This window comes from Thunnus maccoyii, chromosome 20 (assembly GCF_910596095.1).
Source record: "Thunnus maccoyii chromosome 20, fThuMac1.1, whole genome shotgun sequence".
Classification (NCBI taxonomy): Eukaryota; Metazoa; Chordata; class Actinopteri; order Scombriformes; family Scombridae; genus Thunnus; species Thunnus maccoyii.
Window position 1 is genome coordinate 10720870 of NC_056552.1, and position 25184 is coordinate 10746053.

General features: G+C 41.6%; 1 protein-coding gene and 1 long non-coding RNA gene across 5 annotated transcripts in view; one reads left to right on the forward strand and one right to left on the reverse strand.

The window, feature by feature from the left end:
• Positions 1-4492: 4492 nt before the first annotated feature.
• Positions 4493-6982, reverse strand: LOC121886446. Its single transcript, XR_006092732.1, has 4 exons — positions 6892-6982; positions 6514-6534; positions 5084-5136; positions 4493-4574 (listed from the first exon to the last, which is right to left on the reverse strand). It is a non-coding gene; the product is annotated as an uncharacterized LOC121886446 (long non-coding RNA).
• ctbp2l (C-terminal binding protein 2, like) overlaps positions 6814-25184 on the forward strand; it is a 107873-nt gene continuing 89502 nt past the window's right edge. For 2 of the 4 annotated variants that reach the window (XM_042396418.1, XM_042396422.1), the window contains exon 1: positions 6814-7188. The gene's annotated coding sequence lies outside the window, so the exon portion shown is untranslated. Of the gene's footprint in view, positions 7189-11308; positions 11430-25184 lie in introns of all 4 variants that reach the window. The other 2 variants (XM_042396419.1, XM_042396420.1) reach the window with 2 other exon arrangements.

A 25184-nucleotide genomic window follows, 5' to 3' on the forward strand; every position in this document is an offset into this window, starting at 1 on the left:
AATGCTAAATATGCTCAGCAACAACTGTGAAACTTGTATCACTCACCTAGAAGCATGTAATCATTTGTCTTTGCCCCCTTTGTACGAGATTAACTCACAGATTGAACCGATACTTTGACACAAAAGTGTGCAGCTCAAACCACAACCTATTATTCCACATACCTCCCTGAGGCGCAGCTGACATTTACTCACTTAAATCTATCACATACTCACTCTGTATGTCTCTGTCACTGCTTCTCTCTCAGTTTTTTCGGGAGAGCATTTGTTTCCAAATGTGACCCAATCTCAGAGGTGCTCCAGCTTAGTGATTAACTCTAAAAGGTCTCAGCTGCAAAAACAGCCCAGTGATGACGCCTACAGAGCCTATGATGAGTTGAAATCCTTTTGAGAGACAGAAAATAAGACTTGTCTGTTGTCTGACATACATGTGCCTCTGCACCAGGCAAACCTGGATATAAACAAAGCACTTAATTGAGATAAGTAGCTGCATCTACCTAATCTTGGCTGCTTTGGTCATGTCCCAGTAATTATAATATCACTCCACAATGTGCAGGTATACTTGAAGTAAATGCTGGGTGTGGAGAAAGCCTTGATGAAGTGGATGAAGTGTGATGCTGATAGCACCAGTGATTGGCTAGAATACAAGTCTCTCTGATCTCTCTCAAAGGTTAAGATTAGTGCATGTAATTTATGTTTTATTCATTTTCTGAATTTTCTTCAGCAGATATTCTTTTTGGAGATGCATCTGACAGAAAAAATAATCAGGTTTTTTTTGGTCTGCAAAGGAGAAAAAACACAAGAGTGACCACCAACCAGCAAGAAAAGTACAACAAAGCAAATGTGGTAAGTAATGTTCTTGCAGAGGGGGAAAGCAGAACTACACAACACGGCATTCGCCAGCAAACGCAGAGGATTAAGTAAGTTTCCCTTTGAGAAATTAACTTCAACACAAAGTGGAGATAAAAGAAGAGACAGAATAACGAGGCCTGTTTGCCTATTCAGAGGGTTTAGCCATGTATTAAAAATCATAGCATTAAGCTTCCTGACAGATGCTAATGAAGTGATGTTTACATTTTTGATTCGCTGCCTAAACAAAGATAAGACATGCTCTTGGAAAACAGCAAGCCCTGCAATCCAAACACTTCCATTGAGCCTGTCACCAAAGACATGACAGCTTTCTTCCCAACTAACAACAATGAGCGACTCATTTCCATATTAATGAGAGAAAAGAAAGGCAAGTGGATGGGAGGGGGGGAGGGGGGGGGGCGTTGAGCACGGAGGGGGCGATGTTGCTTCTTGTTGTCTTGGCACCTATTGACAAAGTCTTCAAATACGTAGTTAATGACCAGCCCAAAACACAGGGAGCAGCCTGTGGAGTAATCATATCAACATGTTGCGTATGCATATCATGCTGCGTACTGCCGCAATGCCTCCTATGTGATTGCTCTTGTGTAAATGTTTGGCATTGTTGCCACACACCAGACAGATTTGTGCACATTCATGCAGGGACACGTGTGTGCACATATACGCCCGCTCACGCATAAACACGTGCATACACACACAGCACTTAACATCTTGTACAATAAGAGACATCCTCATCCCACAGGAAGCAGGCTTCAGTACACCCATAGGGTAAATACAAAATTAGCAGCTCTAGAGAACACAGGGCCAAATCTAGGGGGGATAAAACATCTGTTAGATCCCACAGCATTTATTTATCATAACCTTTAAAACAAATGTCTGTTACCGTAATAAGCTACAGTAGCTAAATTTCTTTTATACAAAAATCACAGATTTGTGGTTTAGCCTTGAGTCAGGCTTAAAGGGACACTGGACCCATTTTACATGTCAGTGAATTTACTAGTCATGGGGACAATTTCTCACACTGTTGCGTAATGTCTTCTGTGGCACTTGAGGATCACAGAGGGAACTTTGTCATGTCTGAGAAAGTAACCCGAGTGAGGCTTAGAGATCAAATCTTTTAAAGTTTGGTTGCATGATGACAAGTACACTGTTTAGGAGCTTGGCCCATATGAAAGAAGAAAAGTCAATATATTTTAGCTTCTGCTGCATCTATTTTGACCATTATCTTTAAGTTGTCTTTGAAATGTCTCCCATATTGGAAATGTATGAAAATATAACACCAAATCAATACTATTTTGCCGTAAGTCACAGATATTTAGACTTGATTTGAACTTGAAGCTGTCTTGAGACTTGAATAAAGGCTTGAATTGACTAGACATCTGAAAGCAGACTTCACCTTGTAAAACAAAAATGACTAAAATAGCTGCAGATAGGCCTTACATTGACACATACCTTAAATATTTATTTATTAGGATTGAAATGACTAGGTGTCAACTGGAGAGGAAAAATACCATGTAATGTTGAAAATGTAATTTCAACATTTAGAGAGCTGTAGACTTACAGCTTGACTTGAAAATTGCTTATGATTATATTGTTTGCTAAACATCTAAATATACTACATTTGTGGGACTTTTATTTAAGCCCAAACATATACTCTATCTCCATGATATGAATATTTATTTCCCACAATCTGTGTAGGTTTGTGATTCTCTCAGAGGCATTTCTTCTAACTCTTGACTCTGCGAGGCATCTCCTAGACATAATCTTCCAGTTCATAGTGCATGTCATTAGCCTCCTAAATTACAAACATCATTAGGAGAATTGATTCAACTTAGCCTCCTGGGGGGCTTCAGTCTGCTGTTACTACATACTCATTTTGAGTGTGGTGCCAATCCTATTTCACAAGTTCAAGCGGACCCATTGGGGGTCTGAGCTGCTCGCCCCTCTTTATCCCTGCACAGTGAGGCCCTGTCTCCTCATTAGCAAAAAGGAGTAGACCGTTTGTGTGTGTGTGTGTGTGTGTGTGTGTGTGTGTGTGTGAGTGTGTGTGTGCAGTATTCATGCATGTTGGGCATGTTTCAGTCTCCGAGCGGGGAGAGATGAAGTCATTGTAGCACACTGACCTCTTCAACAACCCCGATTGCTGCGACATTGTATGGGGCAATCCTGGGGTACGCAGTGACAACAGTGAAGCAATCTGATGCTGATTTTTTATTCAAAGATGAAAGATTTAACATGTTTCTGTGCCCTTTTCTGTAACCTTATTTTTCACTAATTCAACCAAAAAACTAAATTGTAATAACTTACCGAGAAAGCGAATGAGCTAGCAAATGAAAATAGTGCCTGAGCAGAGAATATGGAGGGAAATAATTTTGATAAGCAGGGTGGGAGCGGAGTGCCAAAAGAAAGCAACCAGGGTATAAGAGGGGAATTGACAAATATAAAAAATGATTACACACAGAGTATGAGCAAAACGTCAAAATTCGAACAAATTCGCCCCTTGAATCCTAATGCAACATGGTCCTTGTACTCTGGAAGAGCCACTAATTCCAGCCCATGTAAGAAACATGGTGGGGGTGCCGTGCCTTCAATAATTCATCTGCAGATTGATAGATGTGCGTCTCTTGAGACCGCAGCGTGGATAGTATGTTGCTCAGCTCTCCGCAGAGACTCACTGTGAACTCCGCCTGTGAATTTGTGAGTATGGAGATTGGGGTCATAGTTCAACATGAGAGGGTCTGATGGGGTGATACATTGAACCCACACCTCCTCTTCAAATAGGACGACACAAATCTCTCCAATACTCCGAGACTCCTCTTCATCTCCATTGAGATGTTTTATGTTGATGCAGCACGGGATTGAGTGTAGGCTGCAGATCACATGCAGCTGTGGTTTTGCATGTTAAGAAAAATGAGTACAGCACTTCTTCATCTTGCTGACAATATCGTTTAAAAAAAAATCTTTATGCTTTTCGTCAGTTCCATGATATCTAGTTTAAAGTAAAACAGGTTGAAAGGTCAATTGTTTAATTAAACATGATAAGAGAGTGAGATGAAGTATTATTGCTGGCTTTGATTTAACTTCAGATGTGACTTAATAAAACAGACAATATTCTCAGACAGCATATGAGCAGTGGGAGTGGAAGAGTTTCATGCTTTTTTCTTCACATAGATTACGTTAGCTGCTTTTGTGTTTCTCAACATGTGCATCGTTTTTGCATAATAATGCATAAGAAGCCCTCCTCTTATGCTTCTTATGCTGTAAGTGTCATCCGACTGTTATTGTACTTATATAATAGCTATCTTTTTCTTTGATTGGGGTTCCTTGAATGCTAATATGAACATCATGTCTGAATCACCAATTCTGCTTTTTGTAAACAATATACAATCAGTCCCACACGTCAATAAAATCATTGGTGTGTTATGCAAGAATACAATTTCGCCACATTCATTTTCTGCATAATTATTCCATTGAGGGGTTGTCTTTTTGTGTTATACGCTGCACACCCCCACATATAGCCGGTGTTCTGAGGAGAGTGGACAGCCATTGATGGACAGATCAATACTGCAGCATATGCAGGCCAAGCAGAATATAGAAATGAAAAGTGGAAAATAGGATATAGATAATTGAACTCCCTGATTGGTGCTTCACACAATCTGCTGCCATTTTCTTGACCTCACGGAGTGACAACACATAGTGCAGAGCTGAGCCTGAAAATGAAAATGTAAAAAGCCACTGTGATTACTTGAAAACTGTAGCAGGGCTACTCCTCCAAATGTACATCCCGGGCAAACCCTTTATGGATTAATGACATGATGTGGATCAATGCTAGTACTTTGTGCAACAAGTTCCAAAAAAAGGACTGTAAAAATCAATCATGTGATGTCATCCCTGACCCTATGCATTCACAAAGCACTGGGGGTCACGTGCTTTGCTAGTCTTGTCAAATCAATTGTGCATGGTTGAGTCCCAGTATGTACAAACAGAGTCAATCTACATTTAGTATTACTAAATTAAATTGTCTGCCAGTACAGAAGCCACAGTGTTACTAGCAGAAATAATCACTGTATAGAAATCAAAGGAACTTTTAATGTAACCACTAATATTTGAGAGTCATACATCCCACATGCTGTGAGAAAAGCTCCCTGTACATGAACTTACCAAACATAAAAGATGTAAGTACAGCCAACACAAATACAAATACAAGGCCCACACTCACCTTATTCACTTGGCTGTGTTATTTTATGAGCTTTCAGTCAGCAGTATCACCATCTGTGATCAATTCAGACGAGAACTTTTAATTATATGTACAATTTAAAGGGGTGAAACACAAATATCACAGGCTTGTACAAGCCCCTGTAACATCTGAGTATTATGTTAAAGCAACATCATAAATTATAAATTCACTGCAGTGTACCGACTACTGAGCACCACTGACACATAAGTCTATGTGGGGACATTATAAGCTTATTAAAGTGTCTGTTCAGCCAAATCTCACACACAAAAAAGCATTATTTCTAACACTTGTATCTAGTCATGCTGACAGTTTTGGCTCTATTTGCCAAGGTTTTGAGATATCTTTCTCTAAAACTACTGCCACCACACGGTACAATGGAGGTGACTGAGTGAAATTTTGTTTACTTTTTGCATGTGAGTTGTTGTCATCTGGATTAGTTAGACAGTCAATTCACCCAAATTACAAAGTGGCCTATTTTTCCACTTACCGCTAGTGGTGTCTGTCCATGAAGATACGGTAGTTTTGGGTTTTATGTGCCCAAGTTTAGAGAGAGATTACAGTGATTTCCTAAACCAGCATTAACTTATTTTTCAAGTTCACCAACTAGTAGCTAACTCTGTCTATGCACCGTTTGGTGCAGATAGTGTACAGTAGAGCTTTTTTTTTGCTGAAAACAGCTCTTTACTGTGTCTGGAAACAATGCTGACAAGAGTGGTGAGAGTGAACTGAAAAGGCTGAGTTGGGCTGACATTTGGCCTAATAATTAAAATGAATATCATCACTGTGATGTCAATGTCCATGGATCTATTGTGGTGGATAACTTTGGGTGCACGTCATATATCTTTCTCTCTCCTTTGCCATTTCTTGTGTGCATCTCTGTTGTGACCTTTCTGATAAAAAAGAGCTAAAATATGCTAAAATGCTCCATAGAGCTGAAGGGATCTCCAGAGTCAGGTGATAATTGAGTATTTGTTGGAGCGACACCTGTCACATTACACATAATAATTGACTCACTGTTGATATACAAATATAAATGAGTGCGGCTTTAAAACTCAACATGTCTTCCAAGACAAAGTGTCTCAGTTACTCTGGATAATCCACAGACCTCACAGCAAGGCCTTTGATCAAAAAAAGTAGTTCCAATGAAAAAAAGTAGTTCCGAAACACTGAAATTTGTGGATTATGCAGAGAAAGTGGCACATTGTTTCTGCTGCTGCATAGTTTTTCAGATGTCATTTTTCAGTGTTGTGCCAACACAACACATAAAAATCCATTCAACTTCTATATTGTGTTGCCAGCAGAAATCTCAAATAGCTATTAAAGCCTTAGCAAATAAAACCAAAACTATCAGCATGTGGCTATATGGGGGGTTGCTTAAGGGGTGATATATGTAGTGATTTGGGTGAACTGACCCTTTAAGGAGATCTTCTCACCTACAAAAAAAGAGATATGTTTATGCTTGAGAATAAATTCAGATTTCCCATCTGACCACATTTTTTTTTTTTTTGCTAACCATGTGAGCAGAAGGTGTGTGTGTGTGTGTGTGTATGTATGTGTGTGGTGGTGGTGAAGGAGGAGGAGGAGGTGGAGGGGGAGGAGGAGGAGGAGGAGGAGGAGGAGGAGGGGGCTTCTTCTTCTTCTTGGTTTATGTCATTGGTTTAAACGACCCAAGACCCCGCCTTGATAAAAAAAGAAGAGTTAGTGTGACTACAGCCAAAGAGAGAAGGGGAGAGATAGGGAGAGAGAGGGAAAAAAAAATAAAGCAGTGAAACAGTTAGACAGACACCTACTCGGCGTCTACGCTCGGGCTTAATAAACAAGGACGCGTATCAACACATTGTAGCCTGCTCTCTGCTAGGTTATCACTCCTCTCAATCCGGTCGTTTCTTCCTCATCTGCAAAAAAAAAAAAAAAAAAAAAAGGAGCCGCTTTTGTTGCGCACGGAGGATTAATAAGGTGGAATCTGAATTACTCCAAATCTTTACAAGAAACATTTCTCCCCCCCGAAGCGGATGATGCTGCCGCCGCCGCCGACGTGTGCCTAAAAAGTCGGCTTCTCAACTTGCGATTAGACATCATTCATCCAGGTAAGACTGCATTACAGATGGCAACAACAGCACCGCTTTTCACATTTAATTCAGTTGAGAGTCTTTTCCAAGCATTAGGAGAGTTAGCCACGACTGGGCTGCCGTCGGGTCCGCAGCTCTGACGGCTCTGACCATGTGTGTCCACCTTACTGCGCCATGAAGATGGGGGAATGGTCGGGTGGGTTGTAACACCAGAGGGACATTATTTCTGACCACGGAAAACCAGGTCTAACTGTCAAATGTGGACACGGAAGAAGCCCGCGTTTTCCCTCCAGTGCTGCCATTAGTGTCCATCACCTTTTACATTGCAAGGGACGCGGAGACTAGCTTATATTGTGTTTTTTTTTTTTTTTTTTTTGCTCACGAGACCCCGTACAGGAGTGTGTGTCGGTTAAAAGAAAATAGGAAGTGCATTTATGAGAGAGTGTGTGTGCGGTTTTGGAGGTGTGTGTGTGTGTGTGTGTGTGTGTGCGTGTCTATCTATCGTGTGCTTTCCAGTGAGCCTGTTTGCTCATAAATCCTCTAATGCCTCACACTTGACCCGGCTGACTGAGTTATTGTAAGCAAAATAGTGTTGTGAAAGACGCCATCCTGTGTAATCTGCTGCTACAGCCTCCTCTCTTTTTTCCCACTTAAGTCATAATGGAGCACATCTGCTGGCCAAGCTGCATCACCATGCAATTGACCTTTCACATGAGTGTATTTTAGCACAATTTTAAGGCTTCCCTGGAGGAGTTTTTGTACTTTGCAGAAGCTGTCATGCATACTTAGAGAGGACTAGGGGCTCCCTAAACTTTTTTTTTTTCCTCCAAGGGACCCAGATATGATAAAACTAGTGGATAAAACATCTTCATCTGATGACATATTGCTCCAAGAAATCCCACCTGAAAAGGGTTCTTGGTTTTGTTACATATCTGTGGGTGGGTAAATAAAGATACAGTAGAAACTTGTGTACAAAATAGTCATGCTTTTGCAGTCTCTTGTTGTTAAGTGAGTGACATGCAAGCGAAACGGAGCCAGCCCTCATGTTTCTGGGGATGCCGCTGTCATGATCCCCTAGAGGCTCCAGGACATGACTTTGAAAACCACTGGATAAGGGAAAAAGGGGACTGCTTTTTGTAGTTCCCACTCCCACTCAGGCAAATTTATCTTGTTTATAGTTTTTTTTTTTTTTTAAAAAAAGAAGATATTTTCAGTTAGGATTTAGCACCGTAGCTGACTGTGTGAACTTAAATATCGGTCAGGAAAATGCATCTTATGTTTACTGTCACTGTTGGGTGCCATCAGTTTATGAATGAGCTGCTAATTGCCTTGTGTTAACTTGTTAATTACACATTCTATTCTTACACATTTATTGGGCTAATTAATTCGCTGATTACAGTGAAAATATGACAACAGGACACATGTTTGCTTAATGAAGAACAAGAGTTATCTTCACATCTTATCACTCATCATTAAAAACATCAGTGTCAGCCATTTGTTCTTGTCAACAAAGATGATTTTTATCCTCCTGGCGCTGTACACCTCAGGGTGTTGAACAGCAAAAGTTACCAACATGAATCCTGTATGAATTACTAATAAGAAATTTGATTGTTTTACGTTAGTCAAATTATAGTGAAGTTTACAATCAGAGAATTAGTTTTCAATGGCTGAAAGCTGACTAGGGAATGACCTTGGTAAAACAGCTCTTTGTCTGTCTCATGGGTGCCCATGTGTACATATTGAATTAGGAAAGGGGGCGTGTGTGTGTGCCTGGAGGAATATAAGGCCACTACAGATGTGTGCAGCTCGGACATCTGCTCTGTTGTCGGCCATTGTCAAGGAAGCAGTTAAGATGGTGGGCAGCTCAGCACAACAGAGCTCCCTTGTCAGAAAGCTCCATTAAACTGCTCCAGTCATAAGTGCAGCAGGAAAGTGCTCATAACACTGAACAGTGTTCCTCGTCCTCACATGCCAGGTACATTCACAATCATTACTGGCCCACAGTGGCTTTCTTTTTTTTTTTTTTCCTTGGGATGATCAATTCCCTATTCATACCCCACAAACTTGTCATACATAAGTTGAGATAGCAGCATAATTTCACAGAAACCCTCTTTTTTTTCCCCCACTTACCTTCCATTGTGACATAGTGTTATCGTTTAGAATGGGGACTGTCGTGTTTCCAGAGAGGAAATTGAACAGACTCAGTTAGTCGACCCCTGGAAGAGCCTGCCCTCTGCCATCCTCTCCTGTGTTGCCGAGCAGCACCCTATCACTCAAGGCAATTGAACGTCTCTGAGGGGACCTCTGTTAGCCCCGTGCAATATTTATTACCATCCATCATCCGGAGACTCTCACTCTACGGGTGAATAACAGTGGCTGCTAAGTTCTGTGTTAAAAAGTTCCCTCGCCAGCGACCATTAGAAGGGATTTATGGGAGCAGCTTCCCTGGAAGTGCTTTGGAAGCGAGACGGAGCATGTTTCGGAGTCACTGCATACCCGCTGGGCTGCGGTCTCAAATATGTCATGGATAAAATTCTGACTTGTGCTGCACGGGTAGAAGAGCTGCCTGTCCTTCTCTTTTCCATTTTGAGTATTTCTTCGTAATAGATTTTTGTGCTCAAATATTAGACTGGTAGAAAATTAATCTACAATGTTGGTAATTGATTCATTTTTAAAGTCAACAATAGCTGGTTTCAGCTTCAAATTCCCTGTTTTATTTGACTGTAAAATAAATACTTTTTGGTTTTGGACTGTTGGTCAGATAAAACAAGCAATTTGAAGATCTGTGATCTGAGGCTTTGGGAAGTTGTGATGGGTATTTTTTCACAAATTTTTGACATTTTCTTGGATAAATAATTGCTCAATTACTAGTTAAAGGAAAATATAGAGATTTGGGGAAGCACGTTTGTTTGCTTTCATGCTGAGAGTTGGATGAGCTCTGCACGCTAAGTATGAAGCTACTGCCAGCCAACAGCCGGCTAACCTAGCTTAGCATCAATAGTGGAAACAGTGAAACTGACCCGTCCAGAGCTAACAGAATCGTTTAATGTACGGTCTAAACAAACAAGATACAATGTGCTAGCAAGTGATCTTTAGAAGGCGAGCTGTTTTCCCCCCCGTTTCCAGTCTTTATGCTAGGCAAAGTTGTTTGACTGCTGGTCATATTTACTGTACAGACACGAGAGTGGTATCAATCTTCTCATCTAACTCTCCATACGAAAACAAATAGGCATATTTTCCAAAGTGTTTAACTTTTTGCAGCCCTAATTTTGCCTAATCAAGTGTCCCTGAGTACTTTCAGAGAACTCATTAAGGGCATGATTAATATTAGTTGATGCTTGGATTAATACTTAAATCTGTATTACGACCTTCTTTTAACTTGTTTTTCTAACTTTGACCTTTTTTCATTTATTCGTTTTAATTATATTTGTTTTTATGATGTAAACTCGGCACACTTGTAAAAGTGTAAATAAATGTGTACATAACAAGCAGTAGGTGAAGGCATATTACAGTTATGTAACTACACATTTACATTTTAGAGATCCTGATACACAAGTGAATTCCAATATTTACAGCATTACGAAGGTAACAGAGAAAGAAAATACCTCTCTACCTTCTGTGAAGTTATTTCCTTTGTACAGAAGCAAGTCTCTCTCAAAGCAGAGATGGTGACGATAATGATCTAATATTTTACATTTCACTGTGATTGTACCTTATATGATTACATGTGACAAATAAACTTGATTGATATTCACCGTGGTATTTAATAAGGATCATATAATGTATGCATACTGTGCTACTGAGCTGGTAAATCTATGTCCTTTGAATGTGAGTGAGCGCATGTTGTGTGAAAATTAGTGTATCTGTGTGTGCTCACTACCTCTCGATACTGTCTTTGATCCTGCAAAGATGAGATGGATTCTTTTTTTTTTTTTTTTCAGAGTCTTTCCACTCTGCCGAGATTGTTTGTTTGTCAGAGTTGAAAACAATTGGGATGATTCTGATTGGGAGCAAAGCTACAGGGATGGGGCAGCACTGTAAATGAATGCCCTACTGTGCTTCTTTTAGGTCAATTTGAATATGTGTTTTTAATTGGTCTCTGAAGGCTAAGACTTCTCTTTTCTGCCTTCCTCAAAAGTGTCTGCATGATGTGACTGTGTTGAGCTGAGGAGCCCGGGAGCAACGGTGTTCATTTGAAGCCCGGCGAACATGCTCATTATCTCCAACCAAAGGCAAGATTGATTTAGCTGAAAGCCGAGGTAATTTTTGAAAAAAACATGGAGGTAGAACTGTAAACTGATCAAGACAGTAATTCTTGCCGTGGATCCCTCTCGGTCAAAGTGAATAAGTTTAAAACGGTGCGCTGCAGTAGAAAGTACTCAGTATCTTCCTTACTCACTGCAACTAAAGGTGCCATCACTCAGCCGTAGTCACTCTCTCATGGCTTCAAAACTCCTCTAACCTTTAGAAATGGTATATTGGAAAGATATCTCAAAGAAACATTTATTTGTCATTCCTATTTCTTTTCTTCTCTGTTCTTCTTAGGCATTTTTGCATCTTCATTTTTCAGCACATCACTGAGAGGAAGTGTGTGTGTGTGTGTTTGTAGCGGGGGGGGGGCTATCAGATTTTCCTCTTGTCATCGCTTACTCCACCATTTCTATAATTTCATAGACAGTGGCAGCGATTGTGTTTTCTGGAGCCACACAGGGGTAAAGGATAATTGGAGCCATGGATGTCTTTTACATGGTAAGGGGGGAAAGTGGAACCCTGTGCCAGCGCTATTCTCTGTACCATACAAAGGGACAAGATCCAGCGATAGGGCTTGCATAAGAGATCTACAGTATTCTCTAACACAAACAGATGTATTTTATTCTGGTTGAAACCAGTAGAGCTGTACCTCATGTGGTTCCAGTGTTGGCTAGCAGATAGGAATTTTTCTGCTGATATTGGATTGGATGTAACAGTCACTCTGTGCTTTTATCTTGTACCACTCCACATTAGTATCATGGGAGAGTAAGGTGGCCATGTAATAAAGTGGAAGTGCTTTGTCTTTCAGCCATGTAAAAGGTCAAGTAACGCTTGTACTTTGGCCCCTGTAGGCAATGTCAGAGACAGTCCTGTTAGCACCAAGGTATGATGTCGTTGGGCAATGCAGCGGCACAGCAATTAGTTATTAATTATTTTCTTACAACTTAATACTCTTTCATTTAATGCATATTAATTGATGTGCTCCTGAATCCGCACTCACATAATCCACCAAGGATTTCTCAAAGGCAAGCACAAAAGGCTTTTATTATCTTAAGGAGGAAGTGGTCTTTTGGGACGTAAGTGCCCCTGCTCAATTGTGTATTACATTATGAAACAGACGTAAGTGAAATGAAATTACAACGTATCATCAGCACGGTGAAGGATCCTATTGAATAATTACCTCGGCAGAGCCATTGTTGTAATGTCACACTCGTTCTTTTGGATTTGATGGAGGGGGGTTTATGAAGTCCTCATACAAGGGAGTAAAAAGCAGTTTCAAGGTTAAACTGTGTGACGGCCAAATGTTTGGGGAGGGTGGATTAATTTCATGTCCCATAATGTGATTTGCAATATCTCCTCCTCCCCTGCCCTTGGTTTCTTTGGAGATGTGCGAGCCTGATGAGAGCTGAGGGCAGGGGGGCTGCCGTAACTACCGCCTGCATTTATAAGTGTTTACAGGACTACTAAATGGAATTATGGGAGATGGTGCATGCTTACAAATTCACCATCATTCCCAGACCCATGTCTCATTATTGAATACAAATTCAGTGGTTATCCTTCTGGTACACAGTAGAGAAAATTAGCCTTTTCTCATACATGCAAGCATGCACAAACACACTCACATACATAAATACATACAAACGCGCAAACACAGGATGGGGGGTGGTTCCAGGAAAATCACTGTGCATCATTAATTGCAGGGCAGGCTATGAAGGAGGGAGAAAGACCACCATGGTAACAGCAGCAAGATCCCTCGCTGCACAGTCGGCCTAAGAAGCCTGCTGTACGCAACACTTTATCACACAGTATCTGCAGCTTATCCTCGCCTATCTGCCTATCAGTCTAGTTAATGAAGATGTTGTGTTGTCTCATTTTGTGGCACATTTGGTGCAAAACAAATGTCCTCATAGATATGCGTACATTTCATATAACAGCATTAACATAGATACATTTGGACATGCATGAGAAAACCACATGGTGTGTCACTGCCATATGAGGAAGTGATGAAATCAGTGATTTAGGTCAACACAGGTAGTGAGTAGATGGGCTGTAGGCTTTTTGAGGGGGGTGGTATCACTGATAGCGTTTTGTCCCGTTGTGCCTATTGTCATTTTAACAAGTCACTTTCAGCAAATCTCTCTGCTGATATGCAACACCATTAGTATTTAAAATACACTGCTCAGTTTCAGCATGTACATTATGAATTCCCAAAAATGTGATTTGATAGCCTGTCCGAGGTCCTGTCCTTGGACTCTCATCCCTTTTAGCAGCCTGGTGGTTGACATGGCCACAAAACCCCTGAATCCGACCTTCACAAGGAGCACCTGTGTTTTCCAGCCCTTTTGCTCTGCTTAAGTTGCTAGATCGGAGTACTTCGGATTTTTGCGTTCATATGCTTCACTAAATGCATCCTCTCATGGCACCATTAGTTCTATGATGAACAGGGCCTTTTTGTGAAGCTGACCACAGGATCAGATCCGGCCTGAGACTGGTTGCAATGATCTCTGGTGGGAAGGTGAGCTTCTGGTCTAGATTGTTCTTAATCTTCCAATCCTGGGCTGTATCCAGTAGGCTTGATTCTTTTTTTGCAATTGACCTCTTTGGTACCTTTCCTGCTAGTACAAAGGCCATGGTGTTCTGTGTTGCCCCTAAGTTGACTGCTTTGGGGTGGTGGTGGCCTCGGTCGGGGGTGGGGAGATGTGCTGAGCAAAACTCGGGAGAGACTCTGCAGCCACAGCTCCATTCTCTGTTTCTCCGTTGAGGGTTGTCAGGTTAGGCTAACCCATTGTTGCTAACTTTGGAGCTATCTCCCTTTACTTTTCTAGCAGTTGGGGAAACAACAGACGTGACTTTTCTTTGTCTAGAGAAGCTGCAGCATTTATTAACTGACACACTGTAGCCTATACTGTACATTTACTGCCAGATTGACAACTCACTGCTAACCTTTTCCTCTGCTCTGGGTGAGGCTGGCTTGCAGCTGCTATGTGCCATGGGGTTGCTGGTGTTTTGCAAAGGGGACATGATAGGTCTTCCTAATGCCACTGGCTCACGTTCTTGGGACTGGGAAGAACATCATAGATGGCCCTGATGATGAAGCAAAGTCTGCCTCCTTCCATGTCCCAAAGATCCTTTCAGGCAAGCTTCTGATGTTCAAGGTTTTCCCATCTTGTCCATTGGCTCTGTTATGCCTGTGAGACTGCCTTTGCACATCATTCTGCCTCCTCCTGCTGCCATATCTCTTTTACCAACAGCCTTGTCTTCTGGGCAGGTGTTGCTCTGTGCCATGTGGGTCTATTTGTGCCTTGTCATGTCTGATACCGTTGGTATGGGTGTTCCGTCAACGTGGTATCTCTGGTCTTTGAGCTTTCCTTTGATAACGGAGATGGTCCTGGACTTGCTGAGCTTAAATGTCATCCGTGTCCATGTTATGTTGGAATGGAGTTTTTCCAGGAGTTGCTTTGTACATTCAATGGTTGTGGTCAGAGTGGTCATGTCATCCATATAGGCACGGATGGGAGGTTGTCGTTGTCGGGGCTGCAGGCATTCTCCTTCTACCACCCATTTGGATCCTCTGACAATCAGTTCCTTGGTAATGGTAAAGGCTAGTGGGGAGAGGGTGCATCCTGCCATTATTCTTATTTCCAGAGATTGCCAAGACATGGTGTACTCTGATATTGTGAGGCAAAACTGCAGATCTTGAAAATAGTTTCTGACCAGTTTTGTGATGGTCACTGGAACACAGAAGTACTCAAAGGCTGTCCAGAGGATTGTATGTGGGATAGATCCAAAAGCATTGGCCAAGTTGAGGAATGTAACATGAAGATATCTTTTTTATCTTTTTGGCATTCTGAATCTGATGCCTTATCATGGTTGAATATTCTAAGCATCCAGAGAAACCTGATATACTGACTTTCTGTACCGAGGTGTCAATCAAGTTGTTGTTTTTTCAGGTAGGTTGCCACCCTTTGTCTAACAATGCCGAAGAAAAATTTCCCTTCAACATTCAAAAGATTCATTTGCTGGAATTGAACAATATTCAAGGCATTATTCACCTTGGGGATTAATACTCCCGCTGCTCTTCGCCATGCTTTTGGGATGTTTTTCTTCTTCTACACCACCTTCATTAGCCTCCACAGAAACCTCAGGACACCTGAAGTGTTCTTATACAGCTGGTAGGGAACTCCATTTGGACCAATATAATGTGAATATAATAATAGAATATAATGTGAAATTTCAGTTTTATATAATACAGATAATGATGGAATTGCTCTGAATGTTTCAGAACATCATGGGGCATGTGGACATAGATACAGTTCAATCATCCTGTTTACACTAAGTTCCAGCAGTTTGACCTGCAGTTTATAATCCTGAGAAAAGTCTACTATTAAGTGAAGTAAAGGCACAAAGTTGAAATTTAAAATATATGCAAATTCACCTGTTTTGCTATATTGTGGCTTCATCTCAGGTGATATAACAGTGCCTAAAGAACAGCCTGACTACATCATGACAGCTCAAATTCTTACCATTACTACATGCTTTTGTGACTTTAATTTTAGCTAATCCCTTCCTGGATTGAGTAATTTCTGCCCCCTAATTTGGTACGGCCAATTCACCCATACTGCAGTCGTCGTTGCTGCTAAATCTACTGACAGCCTGGGGAGGGTGACGTCTGCCGTAAGCCCATGTGACAGCTACATCTTTTCACCTGACAGATTGCTGTCTGATGTCACCTGAACACCCCTTTCCTCCAGATCCTGTTGTACAGGCACCGAACCAACCAGTAGGACCAAGGACATGATTCTCCACTTGTTTCCTATCTGAAAAAATTGCCAAAATTTGTTAGAATGTAAGATCAACCTGGGTCTCTAAGGTGGTAGGTGGGGGTTTGCCTCTTTACAACCTGTGTGCCCAACTGGGTAATTACTCAGTTTCTAAAGAACTAGCTGGTCAGTGTTCAGTGACAGTAAGCTTATATTTGTAGCCAGAAAGTAAAAATCACCTCTCTGGTCTAATGCTCATTTCAAATATGTCCATAACACACACAGTGTCAATTCACTATTGAATCAAAATGTTGTTCAACTCTAAAACTGACAACAAAATAATTAGCAGCTGCAAGTGGAAGGGATCAAATTTAATATAACCTGACCATGTGACATACACTCATGTCAGTACCAACAGGAGACACAGTGACAGGTAGTCATTTAATTCAAATGACTGCCGAGAGATGAAGGTAGTCAGGTGGCGGAAGGACAGAGTGGCAGGTTCACACTTACAGGTACATTAGGTGGATATTTTTCTAAAATTAGCATTGACTGAAGTTTTGTAAAGTGCTGCAGTGTGTGTTGTACTGCCACTGTCATTTGTAAGTGCTGGTGCTCTGCCAGTGTTAGTATCTGGGTGATGAGGTACAAAGTTTTTCTTGTCTAGTTATTAAATCCAGAATGCACTAAAACACTTGCAATTTTGAAGATGAACGACAAGATAACTCTAGCAGGGGTGTGCTGTTCACCGTCCGGCTTGGTGCACTGTCCTCTGCAGTATAGTTCCACCTCTTTTGTTCGTTATTAACTAACGTTATTACAAAAAGCTATATTTGGCTTCAGAATTAAAGAAGGTAAAAATCGCGTTTATGTGACTGTTTTTTTTTTCCTTCCACCTTCCCCTTTTGAAAAGACATTCAAGTGTTGGTCCTTGAAAGCGAGCACTTGTCTGTATCATCAGTGTTACAGACCAGCTAGCACAGTTGTGAAAATTCTCACACTATGACTGCTCTAGTGGGCTAAGCAAACGTATGCATGCTTGAAAATTGGTTTTCCACTTTTGCTTTATATGTTGCTGTTGTGTCAGGATAGTGAATATGTGTAGGAATGGAATTTACCCCCTCTTCTGTTTTCTGTTTGCATGCCCTGTCTGTGTCACGGTGACTGCTTTAGTTTTCCAGTGAAACCTCATCTTGTTCCCCTGTGAAAGGAGCAAGAAGAGAATTGCATATAAATGCTGTTCCAGGTGTCCGTTGCAGCATGTCGTAGTATTTTAAACCTCTCCCAGGACATTCACTGTGTACTCTGCTGGGGATGACCCTCCCCCCTTTTACATGCATATACACTTGCGACACTGTGGTGCACTCAGTACTCAGTGCATCAAGTTGCTGCTCCTTTTCTTTCTGGTTTCCAGCAAAAGCTATATTTCATTGAGCTCAGTATCACCTTTCCATGCAGTAAGGGAACTCTCTTCTAGATTTTCATATTGTCATTACTTTCAATGCAGCTGCAAGTATGATGCAGAGCTGATGTTAAAGATCCCCTCCAGACATGTTTAAGATATATAAAAATACTCTGCTTTGAATAATAAATTGAATCTAATTAGGTTTTTCCACAAAAAAGTTAAATTACCTTGTTAAAAATTCTTGAAAAAATACACCTTTTCCTCCCTCGATGAAAAATCCAATATGCAAAAATGTTACATTTCAAATGTTAAACTGCTAGATGCAAGATGTCTCCTACTTCACTGAGTAAATGTGTGCTGGAGGTCTCAAGTTTCCGCATCACACTTGTGTAAATTGCATATTGGCGATTGGCTTCCAAACTCACCTGTCACACATCACGCTTGTATGTACATGTCTTAAAATCAGATTTCAGTTAAGCACAAACAAACTTTCTACCTTCAGTAGATGAATGTGAAAACATACATCATTCTGCACATTGACGCTCAAACATCAAAGTGAAGTAACAAGAAGCAAAACCCATTTTTAAGTGGAGGGGGACTTTAAATTTGGTACACCTACTGTCTTCCAACTTTGGCCATTTGTTAGGCCGTGTTTAGAGCAACAAGTGGCTTTGTCATTTATTTCAGTGATACCACTGCATTGGTGCCTTGTCATTATGATGAGGCACCAATTATGAAATGGGAATGACAAGCAAAATGTTTCTTTGTTGCAATATAGGCTAACATTTCTGAAGGTTGGCGGCGTTTTGAAGCCATAATATATAAGGGTAGTCTGGCAAAATATCTGTTCCTGCTTCTACTTTTGTGGCAATGAACTGAATAGGTGTTCAGAAATGCACTATGAGTTATCAAATACAATACATTCCAGCTCGCTTACAAGGTAGAATACCATGTACCCTGTAGTACTGTGCTAAATTTTTCAACCAAGCATTATATCAGCTCTGAAAAAGTAATACAATCCTGTCTCGAATGTGTACACCCCATGTGGCAACTTGTCATTTGAAAGGCCTTCAAACTGGACTTCTTGGCCCGTATTTTATCCTTTACCTGTACCCTATAGCAATACACCAGCACTAATGCAGACCTGTGGTGCTATTGTTGGCCTGAATACACCGATAGTCAAGAGAAAGGACTAGGGCTACTCTCTCACCCTTTCTAATCCGTCTTCCCCACTTGCTTTCTCTCCCCCTTGTCCGCATATATCCAACTCCTTTCCCTCTCCATCCTAGTGAAGGTCTCATTGCTTATGTAATAATAATAACAATAACTTTAATTTGTATAGTGCCTTTCAAGGGACCCAAGGACGCTTTACACATAGTGAGGCAGACAAAACAATACATGTAATTTAGTATGTAATGTCTCTAAACATTTGTGCAGCATTAGGGGAAGTCAGGCATGCCAGAACTGTGCAAAACGTCCCTCTGTGCACCCCATAGAGGTGGGACAGATGGCAACCCTCATTCCCGGCCTTGTAAACTGCCTGTGACAGGAGAGATGGCACATACGCAGCTGAACTAGGGCAACGCTAACTAAGGCTTTACAGACAGTGGTGGACACAGTTGCATGCACACTCATCAGTGAGATGCTTACCAAAGCCATAAAGCATCTCTGTTTGCTTCTCACTACATTGTTTTTGGTTGTTAATTACAGCAGCGTCGTTTATCGATTGCAGATGCACGGAAAAGTTGATACATAATGTAAATGCACCGTCGCTGTTGCTCCACCTGTGATCCAAGCTCTAGCTCACCTATAACAAAAGGCTATCAGATTCTCGCATTAGATCATCCATCACGATGTTAAAGAAGGTGACCTGGAGTTGTTTTCTAATTCAATCGTTAATCACCGCCACAGCAGACTGTCGGGCACTTTCACTTTGTTCCCCTTTAACAACTCTCTGGGCAGAGTCCATTACTGAGTAAACAGACAGTGAAACACAGAAGAAATGAATGAAGATGCCCAGCGCAGAACCCCCAGAGGTGAGATCAAATGGCAGGCCCGGTGATGATGAGGGATGTTTATGGCTGGCACTCTATTAAGGAGAGGCTCTTCCCTGCTGGCGCGTAATGAACATCTACCTTGTGAAATGGTTGTTCGGAAGCTTTTTCCTTACACTGAATTACAGGTCATTTTCATCAAAATGTGCCCTAATTGCTCTCAGCGGCAAGTGGGGGAGAAGGGCCACTGATAGAGAGAATGAGTTTTAGGGTAACTTGGCAAGGTGACTGGCTTATGGCAACATTAGCCATGTTGATTTGAATGAATCTCCACTGCCATATTTCCCCCCTTTTGTATGTTAATGAAAGCAAGTTATGTCCTTGGAGGATGATATTTCAGGCCTGAACTCTTCTTCTTTTCTCTGTGTACACGGTAACGCCTCCTCCAGATGTCCCCCACTGCGGGAGGCGGAGAGGCTCATGCGAGAGGCTTACCGCCAACCACACACACACACACACACACACACACACACACACTCAGATCACCTCAGGGGGGGGCACTTCAGCTGACCTGTTACGAAAGAAGACCGTATGGGCTGCAGCACAATTGTATGTTGTTTCTATCAAGAAGAAAAGTTAAATATTGCTGACAAAAAAAGGCCAGTGTATGTTTTGGGGGGAGAAAGGAACAACATCTCGGAAAGGAGAACGTTTTCGGAAACCACAGACAATGTACCATCTGCACACGGCAGGGTGTATGAGCGACACTGGACTGCTGCTGTGAGGAACTATTGCATTGTTATTAAATGGCTGTTGCCTCACTGGCAGCCATATTAAAGCCTCAGATCCTGTGCCTGATGCAAGCAATGAGGAGGAGAGAAGAGGAGGAGGGGGAAAAAAAAAAAAAACTAAAAAAAGCCCCAAATCAGTCTGGCCTTCTGGACATAGTGACACGATGTGCAGCTGCGATGGCACAGATAAGAAGATGGCAGTATAAACTTCTTCAAAATGAAAAAGGCAGAAAAGAGGCTTTTTTTTTTTTTCCTTCCCTGTCTCTCTTCTAACCTCTCTACCTCCCTCTCCCCGCCCACCACTCTCCTGGCTCAGCATATAGGCTCAGCTTATACAAGGTGCAGCGAGAGGACAGCTTTTTTTGTACTCAGGAGCTATGTCTTAAGAAATGCAGATTTAGCAGCTCAATCCATACCACATCGTGTTGCGAGGGTCAGATTTTCTGTCTACATTCAACTTTTCTTTACGCTCAACCATTTTAACTTAACACACTCTTTATCCCTCCAGCAGTTCATCTGCAAGATTAAATTAATTTAATTTAATTTGCACTCTGTATAAGATGTGCGTCTCTTTTTTTTTCGTGGCTGAGGAGTCTGGATCCACTCCTGCTCCAGCAGCAGCAGCAGCAGCGTGTTGACTTATTGATGCTCGGTGCCCTTTGAGCACCGTGAACTAGTGGCAGACAGTGCATGAAATGCCACTGAGGAGTAAGAGTTGATTAGCTCCTCTTGCTCTCCCTCATCTCATTCCCTCACACTCAGGGCAGCAAAATGACTCTCGAGAACAGTTCCTTGTTAACTTTCTTTGTGCCAGAGGTTATTAAAATTATGTCGAGCTTGAATGCAAAATCACTGAATTGTTGTCTCTGACTTTCTATGCCAAGATTCCTGTGCAGCGCCTGTCTGTATTGGAGAGAGAAATGTGTTTTAAGAGATACTAGTTTTTTCTTTTCCTATGAATGTTTTTTGACCCTGAGGAAACTGCAGGCTTTATGATCATTGTCCAGCATTTCTATCTTGTCCAGTTACCTCCTGTGTATCCCTTCAGTTTACAAGGCTAGAATGTTGGCTGAAAGTTGCAAAAAAAAAAAAAAAAAAATGATATCATATTTTTGTTGTTCTTATTTTTATGTGGGTTTTAGCATCCATTTTTCTGGGTTAACCATGTTTTTCCACTTAATTAAAATGATCAGAAGTAAGACTTTCATTCATTTGGTTTTAGAAATTGCAAGTTCTTCACCTGTCTGTACTGATTTTTACAACAATTATGAAGCTAATGTGAAGAAATCAGTTGGCATACAGAACATGTTTGTGCATTGCAGAACAGCGTTTTTCCAAAGCCACCCCAGCACTGGTGGCAGAACTGGTTTGATTTAGGGCACAACATGTTTAGGCAGTATTAGGTAGTGTATATCCAAGATCATTTTAAGCCATTAGGATCAGTTATGGACTGATTCCTGTTATGGACCTGCCCCAATTCCACCAGTATTTTTCCAACTAGAAGCAAAGGATTGAGTAGAAAAATAAACATGTATGAATGTTGAGCCATATCCGTAAAAAAATTTGGAGTCAAGTGACTCTGTCAGATCAGTAGCTCAGCCTGTCCCTTTACTACTCCAACAACTGTTCGAGGAATGAATGGCGAATGCCCATAAATATGCATGCGTGCTCAAACTCCTCTGTTTTCCTGACAAAAGTTTCCAAGGGCCTGATTTTTGGAGGCCGTCATCCTGCTTGACGGAACCTGACATTTGGAAAGGTCTGTGAGGAGGATTTGTTTGTGACAGCTTCAAATTATAGTGGCACAGAGGGACCGGGAGAAAGGGGAGGGAAGGAGGGATTGAGGAAGAAAATGGCTCCTGCTTATTTAAATGTCACTTCGACGAGGTGAATGCGTAAGCTCTTCTTTTTTTTTTTTTTTTTTTTTTCTCAAGCATTACATGGGCATTTCTCACAATGGAAAAACATTTCTTGCCATCTTTTATTCTGTGCGTGTCTCTCTCTCTCTGTCTTTTTGTTTGGCTCGGTCTGCGTTATTGGCAGCAGGCTCTAAACCTTGTGAAGCTTTGCCAACATCTTGACAGTAACCACAAACCATTTAGTTGTTTGTTTTGTGTAGGTTGTGACTGAAGGACCAATCACTCAGGTCCCATTTGGATTTGAGGTTTTATGTTGGACTATATATGCAGCAGTATAAAATACATATTAATTTTCAGGCTCTCCCACTCTCTCTCTCTCTCCAAGTGCAGGAACAAGGCAAAAGTAAGAAAGAAATCGCCTTAAGTACAATCTGGGGGAGGAAAGAAAACAAGGAAAATAACTGATAAGTGTGCTGCCATTTCTGTACATCTGGAGTGATTTCTCTTATGTAACAAGTTCTTTTTTTTTTTCAACAAACACTGTTATTTCTTGTCAGCACTCAATGCACTTATGTGCACATAGGGGGGCTTTGCCTGTCACTGACCTTTTTAACAAGGATGAGAAGACCAAAATACACTGAGTGTCTCTCGGTGATGGTAGTCAAATGTCACTCATACTAAAAGATTGCAGCCAGACTCCCCATACTGAGCTTCCAACAATAGTAAGGAGGAGGAGGTGTAGAGCCCTCTATCTCTTTCCTTGACAAATAGCTGATGACACTGTTGGATTAAGTCCTCACAAGTCATGCCAGCTGCTGGAATCAAATGACAAGTACTCCCATGTCTAGGTGTCTTAATCTGTTTCAGACACTTCCAGATTCATATATTAGTGGAATATTCATCACGCAGACGCTGCCTACAAATGTCAATAAATTATGGGACTTAAGTGACTCCTGAGCTTGACAACTAGCTTCCTGAAAGGCATTTGCCCTTTTGCCTACTTCTTCATTTCGCCCTACTGCCATGACACATTTTATTGAAGAGCTGTCTGCTAGTGTGCCACAAGGACTCGAGGCTTTACATCGCCGAACCGCTTCTAAAGTTCAGCCCGCTGAAGTCCCCCACAGTGCCAAATGGGAGACTTTTAAACTCTGCTACTGCAAACAGAGCATCTATTTTAACAGAGGCATTTCCCATAATTAAACTAATGCATAGGAGAGTATGCTGGGGTGGCTCCCCTGATTAATGGAGCAATTACATAATCCATTACACTGAATTATGAATGTGCTAATGATGAGCTCATGTTGGGTAATGATTCCTGGAGTTTGCTTGTGTAAATATGAAAAGGGAAGCCGAGAGGACTGTTTAGCTGTGTCTCAATTCGGGGGCCGCATCCTTCAAAAGGCTGCGTTTGAAGAGCCGTCACAGCGGCGCAACCAAGGCTGTCCCATTTCGAAATTTCCTTCAAATGCGGCAGAGAAATGCAGCCTTCTTCTCCCCGAATTTGGAGGAGCCAAAGGACCGATCCTTCGCGGCCCAACCTATCCCAGAATGCATTTCCCACCAACCGGAAGGAAGGAAAGTAACCATTTAGATTCCCAATATGTGGCCAGTTTATCCAAATAACGCTTGTCTGGAAATCTGCTCTGATGTTTTTTGGAGCCGCTGGCCAGGTGTCAGCTGCTAAACTCAGCCGCTAGCAGCCCAACTCCTGAGATTATCGGCCGGTCAACATGTCGTCATCCCGGGGAGAACATGATCTGATGAACCGATCTGCGCTGCTCTTTGGTAATTTATCACTGGCTCTAATGTCTCTGTAGCATTTTGATATATGATGTAATTCCTTTTGGAAGAGAAATGTTGGGTCTCACAGGAGAAATCTAACAATTGTAGCTGCCACATTAGTTTGTCTGAATGTAAAGTGAAGCTTCGTGTTTTTACTGGACAGAACAACAGCGCTGCCTCTGGGGCTCTATATGTACAGATACCACATTTCAATACATGTAAATGTATTACAAATAGTTTGGATTTGTCATCCTGAATAAGGCTGAATAACTCAAATTACTGTATCTCTCTGTCAGAGAGGTTATTTTTTTTGTGAGGAAAAAAGTGTTATTGGAGCTTTGAGTTGAGATTTTTTTGGTCACAGTACAGTCAGGTAGTTGTGTTCAAGATGAGCTGCTGCTGTCAGCAAGTACACTGCTGTTCCAATTGCAGAATGACCTGCGTCCTCTTGTCCTCAGAAGCCAGAGAGAGAGAGAGAGAGAGAGGCTCTTTTCTCTACTCGAGAGATTAGTTGAAAAATAAAAAATAAACATTGTTTATTTCATTTTACAGTGGTCTTTACAACAATTAACAACATAAATAAAGTACATAAGAAGGGTGTCTGCAGGACCTTTAAAAAGTCTCAATTCAATTTTATAATTATTAGGCCTGACAAAATGTCCCTGGTGGTGCAGAGAGTCCCTGGTGGTGCTGCTAGACCTGGATGGGCCTCCACAATAATAACATAAAAATTTCTGGCTCCATTTCTGTTAGCTGTGTCTCGACTGTCAACTGCAGCTATCAAGGTTGCTAGGTGACAGGAGCGGCACTTTGTGACGCAAGGGTAAGGGCGGGAACAGCTGGTGACGCAAATAGGAAATCCTCCATAGACCAGACCATCTCATTTAACAACGCTTGATTTGGCCTTTGCGATCTACGAAGGACGCGCCTTTTGTAGACCGCGTCCTTCGAAGGATGCGGCCCCTGAATTGGGACACAGCTTCTGTGTTTGCAGATGTTCCTCTAATCACTAGGAGGTAAGGCTAAAGAGGAAAAAGAAATGTGTGACTTCCTGCAGAGAGTGGCAGTTCCACTATCACGGGTCATTGCTCGCTGTTGCAGAAAGAACGCCTCCTACTGTTCCCACTAAGACTGGATGTCGTAGATTTGAGGATCTCCTGCTATGAAAT